Below are 23,320 nucleotides of genomic sequence, written 5' to 3' on the forward strand. Positions count from 1 at the left end.
AACATGTCAACCATTTTATTTATTGTAAGAAATTAGGCGTAGGCCAAAAATAACATGTCAAGCAAGAACACAGTTATGAAGGAGCTTGGCATAGGTGATATATTTCTTGCCAGCATTCGACCTGTGGAGAGAAAAAAAAATATTACACAGTGTAGTACACTTTATAATATGCATCTACAGCTGGACTGTTCTATATGATATCTCAGTCCAATTACTAGTCTCTGAATTTGTGCTGCCGAGGCACATAGTGGCACAGTGAGGCACATGAAGGTACAGAGAATGATAGGCAGAGATAGTCAAAGCCAGTGGCTGGGCAGAGCAGAGGAGAGGAGGGCTGCTGCTGTCCCTGAGTGGCTGGGCAGAGCAGAGGAGAGGAGGGCTGCTGCTGTCCCTGAGTGGCTGGGCAGAGCAGAGGAGAGGAGGGCTGCTGCTGTCCCTGAGTGGCTGGGCAGAGCAGAGGAGAGGAGGGCTGCTGCTGTCCCTGAGTGGCTGGGCAGAGCAGAGGAGAGGAGGGCTGCTGCTGTCCCTGAGTGGCTGGGCAGAGCAGAGGAGAGGAGGGCTGCTGCTGTCCCTGAGTGGCTGGGCAGAGCAGAGGAGAGGAGGGCTGCTGCTGTCCCTGAGTGGCTGGGCAGAGCAGAGGAGAGGAGGGCTGCTGCTGTCCCTGAGTGGCTGGGCAGAGCAGAGGAGAGGAGGGCTGCTGCTGTCCCTGAGTGGCTGGGCAGAGCAGAGGAGAGGAGGGCTGCTGCTGTCCCTGAGTGGCTGGGCAGAGCAGAGGAGAGGAGGGCTGCTGCTGTCCCTGAGTGGCTGGGCAGAGCAGAGGAGAGGAGGGCTGCTGCTGTCCCTGAGTGGCTGGGCAGAGCAGAGGAGAGGAGGGCTGCTGCTGTCCCTGAGTGGCTGGGCAGAGCAGAGGAGAGGAGGGCTGCTGCTGTCCCTGAGTGGCTGGGCAGAGCAGAGGAGAGGAGGGCTGCTGCTGTCCCTGAGTGGCTGGGCAGAGCAGAGGAGAGGAGGGCTGCTGCTGTCCCTGAGTGGCTGGGCAGAGCAGAGGAGAGGAGGGCTGCTGCTGTCCCTGAGTGGCTGGGCAGAGCAGAGGAGAGGAGGGCTGCTGCTGTCCCTGAGTGGCTGGGCAGAGCAGAGGAGAGGAGGGCTGCTGCTGTCCCTGAGTGGCTGGGCAGAGCAGAGGAGAGGAGGGCTGCTGCTGTCCCTGAGTGGCTGGGCAGAGCAGAGGAGAGGAGGGCTGCTGCTGTCCCTGAGTGGCTGGGCAGAGCAGAGGAGAGGAGGGCTGCTGCTGTCCCTGAGTGGCTGGGCAGAGCAGAGGAGAGGAGGGCTGCTGCTGTCCCTGAGTGGCTGGGCAGAGCAGAGGAGAGGAGGGCTGCTGCTGTCCCTGAGTGGCTGGGCAGAGCAGAGGAGAGGAGGGCTGCTGCTGTCCCTGAGTGGCTGGGCAGAGCAGAGGAGAGGAGGGCTGCTGCTGTCCCTGAGTGGCTGGGCAGAGCAGAGGAGAGGAGGGCTGCTGCTGTCCCTGAGTGGCTGGGCAGAGCAGAGGAGAGGAGGGCTGCTGCTGTCCCTGAGTGGCTGGGCAGAGCAGAGGAGAGGAGGGCTGCTGCTGTCCCTGAGTGGCTGGGCAGAGCAGAGGAGAGGAGGGCTGCTGCTGTCCCTGAGTGGCTGGGCAGAGCAGAGGAGAGGAGGGCTGCTGCTGTCCCTGAGTGGCTGGGCAGAGCAGAGGAGAGGAGGGCTGCTGCTGTCCCTGAGTGGCTGGGCAGAGCAGAGGAGAGGAGGGCTGCTGCTGTCCCTGAGTGGCTGGGCAGAGCAGAGGAGAGGAGGGCTGCTGCTGTCCCTGAGTGGCTGGGCAGAGCAGAGGAGAGGAGGGCTGCTGCTGTCCCTGAGTGGCTGGGCAGAGCAGAGGAGAGGAGGGCTGCTGCTGTCCCTGAGTGGCTGGGCAGAGCAGAGGAGAGGAGGGCTGCTGCTGTCCCTGAGTGGCTGGGCAGAGCAGAGGAGAGGAGGGCTGCTGCTGTCCCTGAGTGGCTGGGCAGAGCAGAGGAGAGGAGGGCTGCTGCTGTCCCTGAGTGGCTGGGCAGAGCAGAGGAGAGGAGGGCTGCTGCTGTCCCTGAGTGGCTGGGCAGAGCAGAGGAGAGGAGGGCTGCTGCTGTCCCTGAGTGGCTGGGCAGAGCAGAGGAGAGGAGGGCTGCTGCTGTCCCTGAGTGGCTGGGCAGAGCAGAGGAGAGGAGGGCTGCTGCTGTCCCTGAGTGGCTGGGCAGAGCAGAGGAGAGGAGGGCTGCTGCTGTCCCTGAGTGGCTGGGCAGAGCAGAGGAGAGGAGGGCTGCTGCTGTCCCTGAGTGGCTGGGCAGAGCAGAGGAGAGGAGGGCTGCTGCTGTCCCTGAGTGGCTGGGCAGAGCAGAGGAGAGGAGGGCTGCTGCTGTCCCTGAGTGGCTGGGCAGAGCAGAGGAGAGGAGGGCTGCTGCTGTCCCTGAGTGGCTGGGCAGAGCAGAGGAGAGGAGGGCTGCTGCTGTCCCTGAGTGGCTGGGCAGAGCAGAGGAGAGGAGGGCTGCTGCTGTCCCTGAGTGGCTGGGCAGAGCAGAGGAGAGGAGGGCTGCTGCTGTCCCTGAGTGGCTGGGCAGAGCAGAGGAGAGGAGGGCTGCTGCTGTCCCTGAGTGGCTGGGCAGAGCAGAGGAGAGGAGGGCTGCTGCTGTCCCTGAGTGGCTGGGCAGAGCAGAGGAGAGGAGGGCTGCTGCTGTCCCTGAGTGGCTGGGCAGAGCAGAGGAGAGGAGGGCTGCTGCTGTCCCTGAGTGGCTGGGCAGAGCAGAGGAGAGGAGGGCTGCTGCTGTCCCTGAGTGGCTGGGCAGAGCAGAGGAGAGGAGGGCTGCTGCTGTCCCTGAGTGGCTGGGCAGAGCAGAGGAGAGGAGGGCTGCTGCTGTCCCTGAGTGGCTGGGCAGAGCAGAGGAGAGGAGGGCTGCTGCTGTCCCTGAGTGGCTGGGCAGAGCAGAGGAGAGGAGGGCTGCTGCTGTCCCTGAGTGGCTGGGCAGAGCAGAGGAGAGGAGGGCTGCTGCTGTCCCTGAGTGGCTGGGCAGAGCAGAGGAGAGGAGGGCTGCTGCTGTCCCTGAGTGGCTGGGCAGAGCAGAGGAGAGGAGGGCTGCTGCTGTCCCTGAGTGGCTGGGCAGAGCAGAGGAGAGGAGGGCTGCTGCTGTCCCTGAGTGGCTGGGCAGAGCAGAGGAGAGGAGGGCTGCTGCTGTCCCTGAGTGGCTGGGCAGAGCAGAGGAGAGGAGGGCTGCTGCTGTCCCTGAGTGGCTGGGCAGAGCAGAGGAGAGGAGGGCTGCTGCTGTCCCTGAGTGGCTGGGCAGAGCAGAGGAGAGGAGGGCTGCTGCTGTCCCTGAGTGGCTGGGCAGAGCAGAGGAGAGGAGGGCTGCTGCTGTCCCTGAGTGGCTGGGCAGAGCAGAGGAGAGGAGGGCTGCTGCTGTCCCTGAGTGGCTGGGCAGAGCAGAGGAGAGGAGGGCTGCTGCTGTCCCTGAGTGGCTGGGCAGAGCAGAGGAGAGGAGGGCTGCTGCTGTCCCTGAGTGGCTGGGCAGAGCAGAGGAGAGGAGGGCTGCTGCTGTCCCTGAGTGGCTGGGCAGAGCAGAGGAGAGGAGGGCTGCTGCTGTCCCTGAGTGGCTGGGCAGAGCAGAGGAGAGGAGGGCTGCTGCTGTCCCTGAGTGGCTGGGCAGAGCAGAGGAGAGGAGGGCTGCTGCTGTCCCTGAGTGGCTGGGCAGAGCAGAGGAGAGGAGGGCTGCTGCTGTCCCTGAGTGGCTGGGCAGAGCAGAGGAGAGGAGGGCTGCTGCTGTCCCTGAGTGGCTGGGCAGAGCAGAGGAGAGGAGGGCTGCTGCTGTCCCTGAGTGGCTGGGCAGAGCAGAGGAGAGGAGGGCTGCTGCTGTCCCTGAGTGGCTGGGCAGAGCAGAGGAGAGGAGGGCTGCTGCTGTCCCTGAGTGGCTGGGCAGAGCAGAGGAGAGGAGGGCTGCTGCTGTCCCTGAGTGGCTGGGCAGAGCAGAGGAGAGGAGGGCTGCTGCTGTCCCTGAGTGGCTGGGCAGAGCAGAGGAGAGGAGGGCTGCTGCTGTCCCTGAGTGGCTGGGCAGAGCAGAGGAGAGGAGGGCTGCTGCTGTCCCTGAGTGGCTGGGCAGAGCAGAGGAGAGGAGGGCTGCTGCTGTCCCTGAGTGGCTGGGCAGAGCAGAGGAGAGGAGGGCTGCTGCTGTCCCTGAGTGGCTGGGCAGAGCAGAGGAGAGGAGGGCTGCTGCTGTCCCTGAGTGGCTGGGCAGAGCAGAGGAGAGGAGGGCTGCTGCTGTCCCTGAGTGGCTGGGCAGAGCAGAGGAGAGGAGGGCTGCTGCTGTCCCTGAGTGGCTGGGCAGAGCAGAGGAGAGGAGGGCTGCTGCTGTCCCTGAGTGGCTGGGCAGAGCAGAGGAGAGGAGGGCTGCTGCTGTCCCTGAGTGGCTGGGCAGAGCAGAGGAGAGGAGGGCTGCTGCTGTCCCTGAGTGGCTGGGCAGAGCAGAGGAGAGGAGGGCTGCTGCTGTCCCTGAGTGGCTGGGCAGAGCAGAGGAGAGGAGGGCTGCTGCTGTCCCTGAGTGGCTGGGCAGAGCAGAGGAGAGGAGGGCTGCTGCTGTCCCTGAGTGGCTGGGCAGAGCAGAGGAGAGGAGGGCTGCTGCTGTCCCTGAGTGGCTGGGCAGAGCAGAGGAGAGGAGGGCTGCTGCTGTCCCTGAGTGGCTGGGCAGAGCAGAGGAGAGGAGGGCTGCTGCTGTCCCTGAGTGGCTGGGCAGAGCAGAGGAGAGGAGGGCTGCTGCTGTCCCTGAGTGGCTGGGCAGAGCAGAGGAGAGGAGGGCTGCTGCTGTCCCTGAGTGGCTGGGCAGAGCAGAGGAGAGGAGGGCTGCTGCTGTCCCTGAGTGGCTGGGCAGAGCAGAGGAGAGGAGGGCTGCTGCTGTCCCTGAGTGGCTGGGCAGAGCAGAGGAGAGGAGGGCTGCTGCTGTCCCTGAGTGGCTGGGCAGAGCAGAGGAGAGGAGGGCTGCTGCTGTCCCTGAGTGGCTGGGCAGAGCAGAGGAGAGGAGGGCTGCTGCTGTCCCTGAGTGGCTGGGCAGAGCAGAGGAGAGGAGGGCTGCTGCTGTCCCTGAGTGGCTGGGCAGAGCAGAGGAGAGGAGGGCTGCTGCTGTCCCTGAGTGGCTGGGCAGAGCAGAGGAGAGGAGGGCTGCTGCTGTCCCTGAGTGGCTGGGCAGAGCAGAGGAGAGGAGGGCTGCTGCTGTCCCTGAGTGGCTGGGCAGAGCAGAGGAGAGGAGGGCTGCTGCTGTCCCTGAGTGGCTGGGCAGAGCAGAGGAGAGGAGGGCTGCTGCTGTCCCTGAGTGGCTGGGCAGAGCAGAGGAGAGGAGGGCTGCTGCTGTCCCTGAGTGGCTGGGCAGAGCAGAGGAGAGGAGGGCTGCTGCTGTCCCTGAGTGGCTGGGCAGAGCAGAGGAGAGGAGGGCTGCTGCTGTCCCTGAGTGGCTGGGCAGAGCAGAGGAGAGGAGGGCTGCTGCTGTCCCTGAGTGGCTGGGCAGAGCAGAGGAGAGGAGGGCTGCTGCTGTCCCTGAGTGGCTGGGCAGAGGAGAGGAGGGCTGCTGCTGTCCCTGAGTGGCTGGGCAGAGCAGAGGAGGGCTGCTGCTGTCCCTGAGTGGCTGGGCAGAGCAGAGGAGAGGAGGGCTGCTGCTGTCCCTGAGTGGCTGGGCAGAGCAGAGGAGAGGAGGGCTGCTGCTGTCCCTGAGTGGCTGGCTGGGCAGAGCAGAGGAGAGGAGGGCTGCTGCTGTCCCTGAGTGGCTGGGCAGAGGAGAGGAGGGCTGCTGCTGTCCCTGAGTGGCTGGGCAGAGGAGAGGAGGGCTGCTGCTGTCCCTGAGTGGCTGGGCAGAGGAGAGGAGGGCTGCTGCTGTCCCTGAGTGGCTGGGCAGAGGAGAGGAGGGCTGCTGCTGTCCCTGAGTGGCTGGGCAGAGGAGAGGAGGGCTGCTGCTGTCCCTGAGTGGCTGGGCAGAGGAGAGGAGGGCTGCTGCTGTCCCTGAGTGGCTGGGCAGAGGAGAGGAGGGCTGCTGCTGTCCCTGAGTGGCTGGGCAGAGGAGAGGAGGGCTGCTGCTGTCCCTGAGTGGCTGGGCAGAGGAGAGGAGGGCTGCTGCTGTCCCTGAGTGGCTGGGCAGAGGAGAGGAGGGCTGCTGCTGTCCCTGAGTGGCTGGGCAGAGGAGAGGAGGGCTGCTGCTGTCCCTGAGTGGCTGGGCAGAGGAGAGGAGGGCTGCTGCTGTCCCTGAGTGGCTGGGCAGAGGAGAGGAGGGCTGCTGCTGTCCCTGAGTGGCTGGGCAGAGGAGAGGAGGGCTGCTGCTGTCCCTGAGTGGCTGGGCAGAGGAGAGGAGGGCTGCTGCTGTCCCTGAGTGGCTGGGCAGAGGAGAGGAGGGCTGCTGCTGTCCCTGAGTGGCTGGGCAGAGGAGAGGAGGGCTGCTGCTGTCCCTGAGTGGCTGGGCAGAGGAGAGGAGGGCTGCTGCTGTCCCTGAGTGGCTGGGCAGAGGAGAGGAGGGCTGCTGCTGTCCCTGAGTGGCTGGGCAGAGGAGAGGAGGGCTGCTGCTGTCCCTGAGTGGCTGGGCAGAGGAGAGGAGGGCTGCTGCTGTCCCTGAGTGGCTGGGCAGAGGAGAGGAGGGCTGCTGCTGTCCCTGAGTGGCTGGGCAGAGGAGAGGAGGGCTGCTGCTGTCCCTGAGTGGCTGGGCAGAGGAGAGGAGGGCTGCTGCTGTCCCTGAGTGGCTGGGCAGAGGAGAGGAGGGCTGCTGCTGTCCCTGAGTGGCTGGGCAGAGGAGAGGAGGGCTGCTGCTGTCCCTGAGTGGCTGGGCAGAGGAGAGGAGGGCTGCTGCTGTCCCTGAGTGGCTGGGCAGAGGAGAGGAGGGCTGCTGCTGTCCCTGAGTGGCTGGGCAGAGGAGAGGAGGGCTGCTGCTGTCCCTGAGTGGCTGGGCAGAGGAGAGGAGGGCTGCTGCTGTCCCTGAGTGGCTGGGCAGAGGAGAGGAGGGCTGCTGCTGTCCCTGAGTGGCTGGGCAGAGGAGAGGAGGGCTGCTGCTGTCCCTGAGTGGCTGGGCAGAGGAGAGGAGGGCTGCTGCTGTCCCTGAGTGGCTGGGCAGAGGAGAGGAGGGCTGCTGCTGTCCCTGAGTGGCTGGGCAGAGGAGAGGAGGGCTGCTGCTGTCCCTGAGTGGCTGGGCAGAGGAGAGGAGGGCTGCTGCTGTCCCTGAGTGGCTGGGCAGAGGAGAGGAGGGCTGCTGCTGTCCCTGAGTGGCTGGGCAGAGGAGAGGAGGGCTGCTGCTGTCCCTGAGTGGCTGGGCAGAGGAGAGGAGGGCTGCTGCTGTCCCTGAGTGGCTGGGCAGAGGAGAGGAGGGCTGCTGCTGTCCCTGAGTGGCTGGGCAGAGGAGAGGAGGGCTGCTGCTGTCCCTGAGTGGCTGGGCAGAGGAGAGGAGGGCTGCTGCTGTCCCTGAGTGGCTGGGCAGAGGAGAGGAGGGCTGCTGCTGTCCCTGAGTGGCTGGGCAGAGGAGAGGAGGGCTGCTGCTGTCCCTGAGTGGCTGGGCAGAGGAGAGGAGGGCTGCTGCTGTCCCTGAGTGGCTGGGCAGAGGAGAGGAGGGCTGCTGCTGTCCCTGAGTGGCTGGGCAGAGGAGAGGAGGGCTGCTGCTGTCCCTGAGTGGCTGGGCAGAGGAGAGGAGGGCTGCTGCTGTCCCTGAGTGGCTGGGCAGAGGAGAGGAGGGCTGCTGCTGTCCCTGAGTGGCTGGGCAGAGGAGAGGAGGGCTGCTGCTGTCCCTGAGTGGCTGGGCAGAGGAGAGGAGGGCTGCTGCTGTCCCTGAGTGGCTGGGCAGAGGAGAGGAGGGCTGCTGCTGTCCCTGAGTGGCTGGGCAGAGGAGAGGAGGGCTGCTGCTGTCCCTGAGTGGCTGGGCAGAGGAGAGGAGGGCTGCTGCTGTCCCTGAGTGGCTGGGCAGAGGAGAGGAGGGCTGCTGCTGTCCCTGAGTGGCTGGGCAGAGGAGAGGAGGGCTGCTGCTGTCCCTGAGTGGCTGGGCAGAGGAGAGGAGGGCTGCTGCTGTCCCTGAGTGGCTGGGCAGAGGAGAGGAGGGCTGCTGCTGTCCCTGAGTGGCTGGGCAGAGGAGAGGAGGGCTGCTGCTGTCCCTGAGTGGCTGGGCAGAGGAGAGGAGGGCTGCTGCTGTCCCTGAGTGGCTGGGCAGAGGAGAGGAGGGCTGCTGCTGTCCCTGAGTGGCTGGGCAGAGGAGAGGAGGGCTGCTGCTGTCCCTGAGTGGCTGGGCAGAGGAGAGGAGGGCTGCTGCTGTCCCTGAGTGGCTGGGCAGAGGAGAGGAGGGCTGCTGCTGTCCCTGAGTGGCTGGGCAGAGGAGAGGAGGGCTGCTGCGGTCCCTGAGTGGCTGGGCAGAGGAGAGGAGGGCTGCTGCTGTCCCTGAGTGGCTGGGCAGAGGAGAGGAGGGCTGCTGCGGTCCCTGAGTGGCTGGGCAGAGGAGAGGAGGGCTGCTGCGGTCCCTGAGTGGCTGGGCAGAGGAGAGGAGGGCTGCTGCGGTCCCTGAGTGGCTGGGCAGAGGAGAGGAGGGCTGCTGCGGTCCCTGAGTGGCTGGGCAGAGGAGAGGAGGGCTGCTGCGGTCCCTGAGTGGCTGGGCAGAGGAGAGGAGGGCTGCTGCGGTCCCTGAGTGGCTGGGCAGAGGAGAGGAGGGCTGCTGCGGTCCCTGAGTGGCTGGGCAGAGGAGAGGAGGGCTGCTGCGGTCCCTGAGTGGCTGGGCAGAGGAGAGGAGGGCTGCTGCGGTCCCTGAGTGGCTGGGCAGAGGAGAGGAGGGCTGCTGCGGTCCCTGAGTGGCTGGGCAGAGGAGAGGAGGGCTGCTGCGGTCCCTGAGTGGCTGGGCAGAGGAGAGGAGGGCTGCTGCGGTCCCTGAGTGGCTGGGCAGAGGAGAGGAGGGCTGCTGCGGTCCCTGAGTGGCTGGGCAGAGGAGAGGAGGGCTGCTGCGGTCCCTGAGTGGCTGGGCAGAGGAGAGGAGGGCTGCTGCGGTCCCTGAGTGGCTGGCAGAGGAGAGGAGGGCTGGAGTGGCTGGGCAGAGGAGAGGAGGGCTGCTGCGGTCCCTGAGTGGCTGGGCAGAGGAGAGGAGGGCTGCTGCGGTCCCTGAGTGGCTGGGCAGAGGAGAGGAGGGCTGCTGCGGTCCCTGAGTGGCTGGGCAGAGGAGAGGAGGGCTGCTGCGGTCCCTGAGTGGCTGGGCAGAGGAGAGGAGGGCTGCTGCGGTCCCTGAGTGGCTGGGCAGAGGAGAGGAGGGCTGCTGCGGTCCCTGAGTGGCTGGGCAGAGGAGAGGAGGGCTGCTGCGGTCCCTGAGTGGCTGGGCAGAGGAGAGGAGGGCTGCTGCGGTCCCTGAGTGGCTGGGCAGAGGAGAGGAGGGCTGCTGCGGTCCCTGAGTGGCTGGGCAGAGGAGAGGAGGGCTGCTGCGGTCCCTGAGTGGCTGGGCAGAGGAGAGGAGGGCTGCTGCGGTCCCTGAGTGGCTGGGCAGAGGAGAGGAGGGCTGCTGCGGTCCCTGAGTGGCTGGGCAGAGGAGAGGAGGGCTGCTGCGGTCCCTGAGTGGCTGGGCAGAGGAGAGGAGGGCTGCTGCGGTCCCTGAGTGGCTGGGCAGAGGAGAGGAGGGCTGCTGCGGTCCCTGAGTGGCTGGGCAGAGGAGAGGAGGGCTGCTGCGGTCCCTGAGTGGCTGGGCAGAGGAGAGGAGGGCTGCTGCGGTCCCTGAGTGGCTGGGCAGAGGAGAGGAGGGCTGCTGCGGTCCCTGAGTGGCTGGGCAGAGGAGAGGAGGGCTGCTGCGGTCCCTGAGTGGCTGGGCAGAGGAGAGGAGGGCTGCTGCGGTCCCTGAGTGGCTGGGCAGAGGAGAGGAGGGCTGCTGCGGTCCCTGAGTGGCTGGGCAGAGGAGAGGAGGGCTGCTGCGGTCCTGAGTGGCTGGGCAGAGGAGAGGAGGGCTGCTGCGGTCCCTGAGTGGCTGGGCAGAGGAGAGGAGGGCTGCTGCTGTCCCTGAGTGGCTGGGCAGAGGAGAGGAGGGCTGCTGCGGTCCCTGAGTGGCTGGGCAGAGGAGAGGAGGGCTGCTGCTGTCCCTGAGTGGCTGGGCAGAGGAGAGGAGGGCTGCTGCGGTCCCTGAGTGGCTGGGCAGAGGAGAGGAGGGCTGCTGCGGTCCCTGAGTGGCTGGGCAGAGGAGAGGAGGGCTGCTGCGGTCCCTGAGTGGCTGGGCAGAGGAGAGGAGGGCTGCTGCGGTCCCTGAGTGGCTGGGCAGAGGAGAGGAGGGCTGCTGCGGTCCCTGAGTGGCTGGGCAGAGGAGAGGAGGGCTGCTGCTGTCCCTGAGTGGCTGGGCAGAGGAGAGGAGGGCTGCTGCGGTCCCTGAGTGGCTGGGCAGAGGAGAGGAGGGCTGCTGCTGTCCCTGAGTGGCTGGGCAGAGGAGAGGAGGGCTGCTGCTGTCCCTGAGTGGCTGGGCAGAGGAGAGGAGGGCTGCTGCGGTCCCTGAGTGGCTGGGCAGAGGAGAGGAGGGCTGCTGCGGTCCCTGAGTGGCTGGGCAGAGGAGAGGAGGGCTGCTGCTGTCCCTGAGTGGCTGGGCAGAGGAGAGGAGGGCTGCTGCTGTCCCTGAGTGGCTGGGCAGAGGAGAGGAGGGCTGCTGCTGTCCCTGAGTGGCTGGGCAGAGGAGAGGAGGGCTGCTGCTGTCCCTGAGTGGCTGGGCAGAGGAGAGGAGGGCTGCTGCTGGTCCCTGAGTGGCTGGGCAGAGGAGAGGAGGGCTGCTGCTGTCCCTGAGTGGCTGGGCAGAGGAGAGGAGGGCTGCTGCTGTCCCTGAGTGGCTGGGCAGAGGAGAGGAGGGCTGCTGCTGTCCCTGAGTGGCTGGGCAGAGGAGAGGAGGGCTGCTGCTGTCCCTGAGTGGCTGGGCAGAGGAGAGGAGGGCTGCTGCTGTCCCTGAGTGGCTGGGCAGAGGAGAGGAGGGCTGCTGCTGTCCCTGAGTGGCTGGGCAGAGGAGAGGAGGGCTGCTGCTGTCCCTGAGTGGCTGGGCAGAGGAGAGGAGGGCTGCTGCTGTCCCTGAGTGGCTGGGCAGAGGAGAGGAGGGCTGCTGCTGTCCCTGAGTGGCTGGGCAGAGGAGAGGAGGGCTGCTGCTGTCCCTGAGTGGCTGGGCAGAGGAGAGGAGGGCTGCTGCTGTCCCTGAGTGGCTGGGCAGAGGAGAGGAGGGCTGCTGCTGTCCCTGAGTGGCTGGGCAGAGGAGAGGAGGGCTGCTGCTGTCCCTGAGTGGCTGGGCAGAGGAGAGGAGGGCTGCTGCTGTCCCTGAGTGGCTGGGCAGAGGAGAGGAGGGCTGCTGCTGTCCCTGAGTGGCTGGGCAGAGGAGAGGAGGGCTGCTGCTGTCCCTGAGTGGCTGGGCAGAGGAGAGGAGGGCTGCTGCTGTCCCTGAGTGGCTGGGCAGAGGAGAGGAGGGCTGCTGCTGTCCCTGAGTGGCTGGGCAGAGGAGAGGAGGGCTGCTGCTGTCCCTGAGTGGCTGGGCAGAGGAGAGGAGGGCTGCTGCTGTCCCTGAGTGGCTGGGCAGAGGAGAGGAGGGCTGCTGCTGTCCCTGAGTGGCTGGGCAGAGGAGAGGAGGGCTGCTGCTGTCCCTGAGTGGCTGGGCAGAGGAGAGGAGGGCTGCTGCTGTCCCTGAGTGGCTGGGCAGAGGAGAGGAGGGCTGCTGCTGTCCCTGAGTGGCTGGGCAGAGGAGAGGAGGGCTGCTGCTGTCCCTGAGTGGCTGGGCAGAGGAGAGGAGGGCTGCTGCTGTCCCTGAGTGGCTGGGCAGAGGAGAGGAGGGCTGCTGCTGTCCCTGAGTGGCTGGGCAGAGGAGAGGAGGGCTGCTGCTGTCCCTGAGTGGCTGGGCAGAGGAGAGGAGGGCTGCTGCTGTCCCTGAGTGGCTGGGCAGAGGAGAGGAGGGCTGCTGCTGTCCCTGAGTGGCTGGGCAGAGGAGAGGAGGGCTGCTGCTGTCCCTGAGTGGCTGGGCAGAGGAGAGGAGGGCTGCTGCTGTCCCTGAGTGGCTGGGCAGAGGAGAGGAGGGCTGCTGCTGTCCCTGAGTGGCTGGGCAGAGGAGAGGAGGGCTGCTGCTGTCCCTGAGTGGCTGGGCAGAGGAGAGGAGGGCTGCTGCTGTCCCTGAGTGGCTGGGCAGAGGAGAGGAGGGCTGCTGCTGTCCCTGAGTGGCTGGGCAGAGGAGAGGAGGGCTGCTGCTGTCCCTGAGTGGCTGGGCAGAGGAGAGGAGGGCTGCTGCTGTCCCTGAGTGGCTGGGCAGAGGAGAGGAGGGCTGCTGCTGTCCCTGAGTGGCTGGGCAGAGGAGAGGAGGGCTGCTGCTGTCCCTGAGTGGCTGGGCAGAGGAGAGGAGGGCTGCTGCTGTCCCTGAGTGGCTGGGCAGAGGAGAGGAGGGCTGCTGCTGTCCCTGAGTGGCTGGGCAGAGGAGAGGAGGGCTGCTGCTGTCCCTGAGTGGCTGGGCAGAGGAGAGGAGGGCTGCTGCTGTCCCTGAGTGGCTGGGCAGAGGAGAGGAGGGCTGCTGCTGTCCCTGAGTGGCTGGGCAGAGGAGAGGAGGGCTGCTGCTGTCCCTGAGTGGCTGGGCAGAGGAGAGGAGGGCTGCTGCTGTCCCTGAGTGGCTGGGCAGAGGAGAGGAGGGCTGCTGCTGTCCCTGAGTGGCTGGGCAGAGGAGAGGAGGGCTGCTGCTGTCCCTGAGTGGCTGGGCAGAGGAGAGGAGGGCTGCTGCTGTCCCTGAGTGGCTGGGCAGAGGAGAGGAGGGCTGCTGCTGTCCCTGAGTGGCTGGGCAGAGGAGAGGAGGGCTGCTGCTGTCCCTGAGTGGCTGGGCAGAGGAGAGGAGGGCTGCTGCTGTCCCTGAGTGGCTGGGCAGAGGAGAGGAGGGCTGCTGCTGTCCCTGAGTGGCTGGGCAGAGGAGAGGAGGGCTGCTGCTGTCCCTGAGTGGCTGGGCAGAGGAGAGGAGGGCTGCTGCTGTCCCTGAGTGGCTGGGCAGAGGAGAGGAGGGCTGCTGCTGTCCCTGAGTGGCTGGGCAGAGGAGAGGAGGGCTGCTGCTGTCCCTGAGTGGCTGGGCAGAGGAGAGGAGGGCTGCTGCTGTCCCTGAGTGGCTGGGCAGAGGAGAGGAGGGCTGCTGCTGTCCCTGAGTGGCTGGGCAGAGGAGAGGAGGGCTGCTGCTGTCCCTGAGTGGCTGGGCAGAGGAGAGGAGGGCTGCTGCTGTCCCTGAGTGGCTGGGCAGAGGAGAGGAGGGCTGCTGCTGTCCCTGAGTGGCTGGGCAGAGGAGAGGAGGGCTGCTGCTGTCCCTGAGTGGCTGGGCAGAGGAGAGGAGGGCTGCTGCTGTCCCTGAGTGGCTGGGCAGAGGAGAGGAGGGCTGCTGCTGTCCCTGAGTGGCTGGGCAGAGGAGAGGAGGGCTGCTGCTGTCCCTGAGTGGCTGGGCAGAGGAGAGGAGGGCTGCTGCTGTCCCTGAGTGGCTGGGCAGAGGAGAGGAGGGCTGCTGCTGTCCCTGAGTGGCTGGGCAGAGGAGAGGAGGGCTGCTGCTGTCCCTGAGTGGCTGGGCAGAGGAGAGGAGGGCTGCTGCTGTCCCTGAGTGGCTGGGCAGAGGAGAGGAGGGCTGCTGCTGTCCCTGAGTGGCTGGGCAGAGGAGAGGAGGGCTGCTGCTGTCCCTGAGTGGCTGGGCAGAGGAGAGGAGGGCTGCTGCTGTCCCTGAGTGGCTGGGCAGAGGAGAGGAGGGCTGCTGCTGTCCCTGAGTGGCTGGGCAGAGGAGAGGAGGGCTGCTGCTGTCCCTGAGTGGCTGGGCAGAGGAGAGGAGGGCTGCTGCTGTCCCTGAGTGGCTGGGCAGAGGAGAGGAGGGCTGCTGCTGTCCCTGAGTGGCTGGGCAGAGGAGAGGAGGGCTGCTGCTGTCCCTGAGTGGCTGGGCAGAGGAGAGGAGGGCTGCTGCTGTCCCTGAGTGGCTGGGCAGAGGAGAGGAGGGCTGCTGCTGTCCCTGAGTGGCTGGGCAGAGGAGAGGAGGGCTGCTGCTGTCCCTGAGTGGCTGGGCAGAGGAGAGGAGGGCGGCTGCTGTCCCTGAGTGGCTGGGCAGAGGAGAGGAGGGCTGCTGCTGTCCCTGAGTGGCTGGGCAGAGGAGAGGAGGGCTGCTGCTGTCCCTGAGTGGCTGGGCAGAGGAGAGGAGGGCTGCTGCTGTCCCTGAGTGGCTGGGCAGAGGAGAGGAGGGCTGCTGCTGTCCCTGAGTGGCTGGGCAGAGGAGAGGAGGGCTGCTGCTGTCCCTGAGTGGCTGGGCAGAGGAGAGGAGGGCTGCTGCTGTCCCTGAGTGGCTGGGCAGAGGAGAGGAGGGCTGCTGCTGTCCCTGAGTGGCTGGGCAGAGGAGAGGAGGGCTGCTGCTGTCCCTGAGTGGCTGGGCAGAGGAGAGGAGGGCTGCTGCTGTCCCTGAGTGGCTGGGCAGAGGAGAGGAGGGCTGCTGCTGTCCCTGAGTGGCTGGGCAGAGGAGAGGAGGGCTGCTGCTGTCCCTGAGTGGCTGGGCAGAGGAGAGGAGGGCTGCTGCTGTCCCTGAGTGGCTGGGCAGAGGAGAGGAGGGCTGCTGCTGTCCCTGAGTGGCTGGGCAGAGGAGAGGAGGGCTGCTGCTGTCCCTGAGTGGCTGGGCAGAGGAGAGGAGGGCTGCTGCTGTCCCTGAGTGGCTGGGCAGAGGAGAGGAGGGCTGCTGCTGTCCCTGAGTGGCTGGGCAGAGGAGAGGAGGGCTGCTGCTGTCCCTGAGTGGCTGGGCAGAGGAGAGGAGGGCTGCTGCTGTCCCTGAGTGGCTGGGCAGAGGAGAGGAGGGCTGCTGCTGTCCCTGAGTGGCTGGGCAGAGGAGAGGAGGGCTGCTGCTGTCCCTGAGTGGCTGGGCAGAGGAGAGGAGGGCTGCTGCTGTCCCTGAGTGGCTGGGCAGAGGAGAGGAGGGCTGCTGCTGTCCCTGAGTGGCTGGGCAGAGGAGAGGAGGGCTGCTGCTGTCCCTGAGTGGCTGGGCAGAGGAGAGGAGGGCTGCTGCTGTCCCTGAGTGGCTGGGCAGAGGAGAGGAGGGCTGCTGCTGTCCCTGAGTGGCTGGGCAGAGGAGAGGAGGGCTGCTGCTGTCCCTGAGTGGCTGGGCAGAGGAGAGGAGGGCTGCTGCTGTCCCTGAGTGGCTGGGCAGAGGAGAGGAGGGCTGCTGCTGTCCCTGAGTGGCTGGGCAGAGGAGAGGAGGGCTGCTGCTGTCCCTGAGTGGCTGGGCAGAGGAGAGGAGGGCTGCTGCTGTCCCTGAGTGGCTGGGCAGAGGAGAGGAGGGCTGCTGCTGTCCCTGAGTGGCTGGGCAGAGGAGAGGAGGGCTGCTGCTGTCCCTGAGTGGCTGGGCAGAGGAGAGGAGGGCTGCTGCTGTCCCTGAGTGGCTGGGCAGAGGAGAGGAGGGCTGCTGCTGTCCCTGAGTGGCTGGGCAGAGGAGAGGAGGGCTGCTGCTGTCCCTGAGTGGCTGGGCAGAGGAGAGGAGGGCTGCTGCTGTCCCTGAGTGGCTGGGCAGAGGAGAGGAGGGCTGCTGCTGTCCCTGAGTGGCTGGGCAGAGGAGAGGAGGGCTGCTGCTGTCCCTGAGTGGCTGGGCAGAGGAGAGGAGGGCTGCTGCTGTCCCTGAGTGGCTGGGCAGAGGAGAGGAGGGCTGCTGCTGTCCCTGAGTGGCTGGGCAGAGGAGAGGAGGGCTGCTGCTGTCCCTGAGTGGCTGGGCAGAGGAGAGGAGGGCTGCTGCTGTCCCTGAGTGGCTGGGCAGAGGAGAGGAGGGCTGCTGCTGTCCCTGAGTGGCTGGGCAGAGGAGAGGAGGGCTGCTGCTGTCCCTGAGTGGCTGGGCAGAGGAGAGGAGGGCTGCTGCTGTCCCTGAGTGGCTGGGCAGAGGAGAGGAGGGCTGCTGCTGTCCCTGAGTGGCTGGGCAGAGGAGAGGAGGGCTGCTGCTGTCCCTGAGTGGCTGGGCAGAGGAGAGGAGGGCTGCTGCTGTCCCTGAGTGGCTGGGCAGAGGAGAGGAGGGCTGCTGCTGTCCCTGAGTGGCTGGGCAGAGGAGAGGAGGGCTGCTGCTGTCCCTGAGTGGCTGGGCAGAGGAGAGGAGGGCTGCTGCTGTCCCTGAGTGGCTGGGCAGAGGAGAGGAGGGCTGCTGCTGTCCCTGAGTGGCTGGGCAGAGGAGAGGAGGGCTGCTGCTGTCCCTGAGTGGCTGGGCAGAGGAGAGGAGGGCTGCTGCTGTCCCTGAGTGGCTGGGCAGAGGAGAGGAGGGCTGCTGCTGTCCCTGAGTGGCTGGGCAGAGGAGAGGAGGGCTGCTGCTGTCCCTGAGTGGCTGGGCAGAGGAGAGGAGGGCTGCTGCTGTCCCTGAGTGGCTGGGCAGAGGAGAGGAGGGCTGCTGCTGTCCCTGAGTGGCTGGGCAGAGGAGAGGAGGGCTGCTGCTGTCCCTGAGTGGCTGGGCAGAGGAGAGGAGGGCTGCTGCTGTCCCTGAGTGGCTGGGCAGAGGAGAGGAGGGCTGCTGCTGTCCCTGAGTGGCTGGGCAGAGGAGAGGAGGGCTGCTGCTGTCCCTGAGTGGCTGGGCAGAGGAGAGGAGGGCTGCTGCTGTCCCTGAGTGGCTGGGCAGAGGAGAGGAGGGCTGCTGCTGTCCCTGAGTGGCTGGGCAGAGGAGAGGAGGGCTGCTGCTGTCCCTGAGTGGCTGGGCAGAGGAGAGGAGGGCTGCTGCTGTCCCTGAGTGGCTGGGCAGAGGAGAGGAGGGCTGCTGCTGTCCCTGAGTGGCTGGGCAGAGGAGAGGAGGGCTGCTGCTGTCCCTGAGTGGCTGGGCAGAGGAGAGGAGGGCTGCTGCTGTCCCTGAGTGGCTGGGCAGAGGAGAGGAGGGCTGCTGCTGTCCCTGAGTGGCTGGGCAGAGGAGAGGAGGGCTGCTGCTGTCCCTGAGTGGCTGGGCAGAGGAGAGGAGGGCTGCTGCTGTCCCTGAGTGGCTGGGCAGAGGAGAGGAGGGCTGCTGCTGTCCCTGAGTGGCTGGGCAGAGGAGAGGAGGGCTGCTGCTGTCCCTGAGTGGCTGGGCAGAGGAGAGGAGGGCTGCTGCTGTCCCTGAGTGGCTGGGCAGAGGAGAGGAGGGCTGCTGCTGTCCCTGAGTGGCTGGGCAGAGGAGAGGAGGGCTGCTGCTGTCCCTGAGTGGCTGGGCAGAGGAGAGGAGGGCTGCTGCTGTCCCTGAGTGGCTGGGCAGAGGAGAGGAGGGCTGCTGCTGTCCCTGAGTGGCTGGGCAGAGGAGAGGAGGGCTGCTGCTGTCCCTGAGTGGCTGGGCAGAGGAGAGGAGGGCTGCTGCTGTCCCTGAGTGGCTGGGCAGAGGAGAGGAGGGCTGCTGCTGTCCCTGAGTGGCTGGGCAGAGGAGAGGAGGGCTGCTGCTGTCCCTGAGTGGCTGGGCAGAGGAGAGGAGGGCTGCTGCTGTCCCTGAGTGGCTGGGCAGAGGAGAGGAGGGCTGCTGCTGTCCCTGAGTGGCTGGGCAGAGGAGAGGAGGGCTGCTGCTGTCCCTGAGTGGCTGGGCAGAGGAGAGGAGGGCTGCTGCTGTCCCTGAGTGGCTGGGCAGAGGAGAGGAGGGCTGCTGCTGTCCCTGAGTGGCTGGGCAGAGGAGAGGAGGGCTGCTGCTGTCCCTGAGTGGCTGGGCAGAGGAGAGGAGGGCTGCTGCTGTCCCTGAGTGGCTGGGCAGAGGAGAGGAGGGCTGCTGCTGTCCCTGAGTGGCTGGGCAGAGGAGAGGAGGGCTGCTGCTGTCCCTGAGTGGCTGGGCAGAGGAGAGGAGGGCTGCTGCTGCCCCTGAGTGGCTGGGCAGAGGAGAGGAGGGCTGCTGCTGCCCCTGAGTGGCTGGGCAGAGGAGAGGAGGGCTGCTGCTGCCCCTGAGTGGCTGGGCAGAGGAGAGGAGGGCTGCTGCTGCCCCTGAGTGGCTGGGCAGAGGAGAGGAGGGCTGCTGCTGCCCCTGAGTGGCTGGGCAGAGGAGAGGAGGGCTGCTGCTGCCCCTGAGTGGCTGGGCAGAGGAGAGGAGGGCTGCTGCTGCCCCTGAGTGGCTGGGCAGAGGAGAGGAGGGCTGCTGCTGCCCCTGAGTGGCTGGGCAGAGGAGAGGAGGGCTGCTGCTGCCCCTGAGTGGCTGGGCAGAGGAGAGGAGGGCTGCTGCTGCCCCTGAGTGGCTGGGCAGAGGAGAGGAGGGCTGCTGCTGCCCCTGAGTGGCTGGGCAGAGGAGAGGAGGGCTGCTGCTGCCCCTGAGTGGCTGGGCAGAGGAGAGGAGGGCTGCTGCTGCCCCTGAGTGGCTGGGCAGAGGAGAGGAGGGCTGCTGCTGCCCCTGAGTGGCTGGGCAGAGGAGAGGAGGGCTGCTGCTGCCCCTGAGTGGCTGGGCAGAGGAGAGGAGGGCTGCTGCTGCCCCTGAGTGGCTGGGCAGAGGAGAGGAGGGCTGCTGCTGCCCCTGAGTGGCTGGGCAGAGGAGAGGAGGGCTGCTGCTGCCCCTGAGTGGCTGGGCAGAGGAGAGGAGGGCTGCTGCTGCCCCTGAGTGGCTGGGCAGAGGAGAGGAGGGCTGCTGCTGCCCCTGAGTGGCTGGGCAGAGGAGAGGAGGGCTGCTGCTGCCCCTGAGTGGCTGGGCAGAGGAGAGGAGGGCTGCTGCTGCCCCTGAGTGGCTGGGCAGAGGAGAGGAGGGCTGCTGCTGCCCCTGAGTGGCTGGGCAGAGGAGAGGAGGGCTGCTGCTGCCCCTGAGTGGCTGGGCAGAGGAGAGGAGGGCTGCTGCTGCCCCTGAGTGGCTGGGCAGAGGAGAGGAGGGCTGCTGCTGCCCCTGAGTGGCTGGGCAGAGGAGAGGAGGGCTGCTGCTGCCCCTGAGTGGCTGGGCAGAGGAGAGGAGGGCTGCTGCTGCCCCTGAGTGGCTGGGCAGAGGAGAGGAGGGCTGCTGCTGCCCCTGAGTGGCTGGGCAGAGGAGAGGAGGGCTGCTGCTGCCCCTGAGTGGCTGGGCAGAGGAGAGGAGGGCTGCTGCTGCCCCTGAGTGGCTGGGCAGAGGAGAGGAGGGCTGCTGCTGCCCCTGAGTGGCTGGGCAGAGGAGAGGAGGGCTGCTGCTGCCCCTGAGTGGCTGGGCAGAGGAGAGGAGGGCTGCTGCTGCCCCTGAGTGGCTGGGCAGAGGAGAGGAGGGCTGCTGCTGCCCCTGAGTGGCTGGGCAGAGGAGAGGAGGGCTGCTGCTGCCCCTGAGTGGCTGGGCAGAGGAGAGGAGGGCTGCTGCTGCCCCTGAGTGGCTGGGCAGAGGAGAGGAGGGCTGCTGCTGCCCCTGAGTGGCTGGGCAGAGGAGAGGAGGGCTGCTGCTGCCCCTGAGTGGCTGGGCAGAGGAGAGGAGGGCTGCTGCTGCCCCTGAGTGGCTGGGCAGAGGAGAGGAGGGCTGCTGCTGCCCCTGAGTGGCTGGGCAGAGGAGAGGAGGGCTGCTGCTGCCCCTGAGTGGCTGGGCAGAGGAGAGGAGGGCTGCTGCTGCCCCTGAGTGGCTGGGCAGAGGAGAGGAGGGCTGCTGCTGCCCCTGAGTGGCTGGGCAGAGGAGAGGAGGGCTGCTGCTGCCCCTGAGTGGCTGGGCAGAGGAGAGGAGGGCTGCTGCTGCCCCTGAGTGGCTGGGCAGAGGAGAGGAGGGCTGCTGCTGCCCCTGAGTGGCTGGGCAGAGGAGAGGAGGGCTGCTGCTGCCCCTGAGTGGCTGGGCAGAGGAGAGGAGGGCTGCTGCTGCCCCTGAGTGGCTGGGCAGAGGAGAGGAGGGCTGCTGCTGCCCCTGAGTGGCTGGGCAGAGGAGAGGAGGGCTGCTGCTGCCCCTGAGTGGCTGGGCAGAGGAGAGGAGGGCTGCTGCTGCCCCTGAGTGGCTGGGCAGAGGAGAGGAGGGCTGCTGCTGCCCCTGAGTGGCTGGGCAGAGGAGAGGAGGGCTGCTGCTGCCCCTGAGTGGCTGGGCAGAGGAGAGGAGGGCTGCTGCTGCCCCTGAGTGGCTGGGCAGAGGAGAGGAGGGCTGCTGCTGCCCCTGAGTGGCTGGGCAGAGGAGAGGAGGGCTGCTGCTGCCCCTGAGTGGCTGGGCAGAGGAGAGGAGGGCTGCTGCTGCCCCTGAGTGGCTGGGCAGAGGAGAGGAGGGCTGCTGCTGCCCCTGAGTGGCTGGGCAGAGGAGAGGAGGGCTGCTGCTGCCCCTGAGTGGCTGGGCAGAGGAGAGGAGGGCTGCTGCTGCCCCTGAGTGGCTGGGCAGAGGAGAGGAGGGCTGCTGCTGCCCCTGAGTGGCTGGGCAGAGGAGAGGAGGGCTGCTGCTGCCCCTGAGTGGCTGGGCAGAGGAGAGGAGGGCTGCTGCTGCCCCTGAGTGGCTGGGCAGAGGAGAGGAGGGCTGCTGCTGCCCCTGAGTGGCTGGGCAGAGGAGAGGAGGGCTGCTGCTGCCCCTGAGTGGCTGGGCAGAGGAGAGGAGGGCTGCTGCTGCCCCTGAGTGGCTGGGCAGAGGAGAGGAGGGCTGCTGCTGCCCCTGAGTGGCTGGGCAGAGGAGAGGAGGGCTGCTGCTGCCCCTGAGTGGCTGGGCAGAGGAGAGGAGGGCTGCTGCTGCCCCTGAGTGGCTGGGCAGAGGAGAGGAGGGCTGCTGCTGCCCCTGAGTGGCTGGGCAGAGGAGAGGAGGGCTGCTGCTGCCCCTGAGTGGCTGGGCAGAGGAGAGGAGGGCTGCTGCTGCCCCTGAGTGGCTGGGCAGAGGAGAGGAGGGCTGCTGCTGCCCCTGAGTGGCTGGGCAGAGGAGAGGAGGGCTGCTGCTGCCCCTGAGTGGCTGGGCAGAGGAGAGGAGGGCTGCTGCTGCCCCTGAGTGGCTGGGCAGAGGAGAGGAGGGCTGCTGCTGCCCCTGAGTGGCTGGGCAGAGGAGAGGAGGGCTGCTGCTGCCCCTGAGTGGCTGGGCAGAGGAGAGGAGGGCTGCTGCTGCCCCTGAGTGGCTGGGCAGAGGAGAGGAGGGCTGCTGCTGCCCCTGAGTGGCTGGGCAGAGGAGAGGAGGGCTGCTGCTGCCCCTGAGTGGCTGGGCAGAGGAGAGGAGGGCTGCTGCTGCCCCTGAGTGGCTGGGCAGAGGAGAGGAGGGCTGCTGCTGCCCCTGAGTGGCTGGGCAGAGGAGAGGAGGGCTGCTGCTGCCCCTGAGTGGCTGGGCAGAGGAGAGGAGGGCTGCTGCTGTCCCTGAGTGGCTGGGCAGAGGAGAGGAGGGCTGCTGCTGTCCCTGAGTGGCTGGGCAGAGGAGAGGAGGGCTGCTGCTGAGGGGCAGGGGATGGATGCTGTCTCTGAGCGGCTGTGGATGGGTGCTGTCTTTGAGGGTCTGTGGATGGGTGCTGTCTCTGGGTGGATGGATGCTGTCTCTGGGTGGATGGGTGCTGTCTCTGGGTGGATGGGTGCTGTCTCTGGGTGGATGGGTGCTGTCTCTGGGTGGATGGGTGCTGTCTCTGGGTGGCTGTGGATGGGTGCTTCTCTGGGTGGCTGAGGATGTTGTCTCTGAGTTGCTGTGGATGGCTGTGGATTGGTGTAGAGGGGGCTGTGTGGTGCTGGAGAGGCCTACAGAGCCACACAGCCCCCTGGTGTGACTTCCCGAGTGCCATGACAGCTGACTGTATATACATGTATACACATACATGTATGTACATGTGCCATGACAGCTCCTTAGACCATACATACATGGATTGTCACTTACCCGAACCGAGGATGAAGAGGCTTAGCTACTCCTCATGATGATGGAGGCCGGAGAGCAGTGTTCCTCCATAGCGATGTCGTCCATTAGGGAAACTTGGAGTCCTTTAGTGCCCACGAGGCCTTGTTACCCATCTGAAAAAAAAGGGAAAAAAAGGAAATTATTGAATTTTGACATAATTATTTTTTTTAAGTACTATTAATTGTACTGGTACATTAACCCCTTCTTCCACGAGCGTGTATTCCTAGCAGAGACACAGCGAGCCGGCGACGGTCCCAAGTGTTACCTACTGAGAGACAGGGAAAGAATAATAATTAATAAGGGAAATATTGCATTCATAATTAGTGTTCACAGCAGAGTGACAACACAGCCCCCCTAACCCTCCCCACAGGGACAGCCTGTACCCTGCCGTGCCCCCCACAGCTGACCCCATACACACTGCAGGGACCCCTGCCTCCCCGCCGTGCCCCCCCACAGCTGACCCCATACACACTGCAGGGACCCCTGCCTCCCCGCCGTGCCCCCCACAGCTGACCCCATACACACTGCAGGGACCCCTGCCTCCCCGCCGTGCCCCCCCACAGCTGACCCCATACACACTGCAGGATCCCCTGCCTCCCCACCGTGCCCCACAGCTGACCCCATACACACCGCAGGGACCCCTGCCTCCCCGCCGTGCCCCCCACAGCTGACCCCATACACACCGCAGGGACCCCTGCCTCCCCGCCGTGCCCCCCACAGCTGACCCCATACACACCGCAGGGACCCCTGCCTCCCCGCCGTGCCCCCCCACAGCTGACCCCATACACACCGCAGGGACCCCTGCCTCCCCGCCGTGCCCCCCACAGCTGACCCCATACACACTGCAGGATCTCCTGCCTCCCCGCCGTGCCCCCCACAGCTGACCCCATACACACTGCAGGATCCCCTGCCTCCCCACCGTGCCCCCCCACAGCTGACCCCATACACACTGCAGGATCTCCTGCCTCCTCACCGTGCCCCCCACAGCTGACCCCATACACACTGCAGGGACCCCTGCCTCCCCACCGTGCCCCCCCACAGCTGACCCCATACACACTGCAGGATCTCCTGCCTCCCCGCCGTGCCCCCCACAGCTGACCCCATACACACTGCAGGATCCCCTGCCTCCCCACCGTGCCCCCCCACAGCTGACCCCATACACACTGCAGGATCTCCTGCCTCCTCACCGTGCCCCCCACAGCTGACCCCATACACACTGCAGGGACCCCTGCCTCCCCACCGTGCCCCCCCACAGCTGACCCCATACACACTGCAGGATCTCCTGCCTCCCCGCCGTGCCCCCCACAGCTGACCCCATACACACTGCAGGATCCCCTGCCTCCCCACCGTGCCCCCCCACAGCTGACCCCATACACACTGCAGGGACCCCTGCCTCCCCGCCGTGCCCCCCACAGCTGACCCCATACAGACATGCAGCGGTGGTGCCGATACGGGCTCATACTTACCGGCCGACAGCTCCAAGCTATTTCAAATTCGGCGCTCACAGGTGACGTCATGGCTGCTGCAGACAGACCAGGAAAGCAGGGGGCGGGCTCGGAGCCACGTGACACGCACAGAGCTCTGGGAGAGACTGTGTTTGTGTGCTGCACGGCGCTGACTCCGCCCCCCGAGCCTTCACTGGAGGCAGCCCGGCGACTCCTCCC

At 67.0% G+C, this 23,320-nt stretch overlaps 1 long non-coding RNA gene across 3 annotated transcripts; it reads right to left on the minus strand.

Moving 5' to 3' along the window:
* On the minus strand, nt 1–23,302 carry LOC138658387 (uncharacterized). 3 transcript variants are annotated; one of them, XR_011317483.1, is made up of 4 exons: nt 23,123–23,302; nt 21,850–21,921; nt 21,639–21,769; nt 1–121 (listed from the first exon to the last, which is right to left on the minus strand). It is a non-coding gene; the product is annotated as an uncharacterized lncRNA (long non-coding RNA). The 3 variants fall into 3 exon arrangements; XR_011317481.1 differs by having other exon boundaries at nt 21,850–21,924; nt 23,123–23,293; XR_011317482.1 differs by having other exon boundaries at nt 21,856–21,924; nt 23,123–23,289.
* Between the last annotated feature and the right edge of the window lie 18 nt (nt 23,303–23,320).

Source organism: Ranitomeya imitator, chromosome 1 (genome assembly GCF_032444005.1).
Source record: "Ranitomeya imitator isolate aRanImi1 chromosome 1, aRanImi1.pri, whole genome shotgun sequence".
Lineage (NCBI taxonomy): Eukaryota > Metazoa > Chordata > Amphibia > Anura > Dendrobatidae > Ranitomeya > Ranitomeya imitator.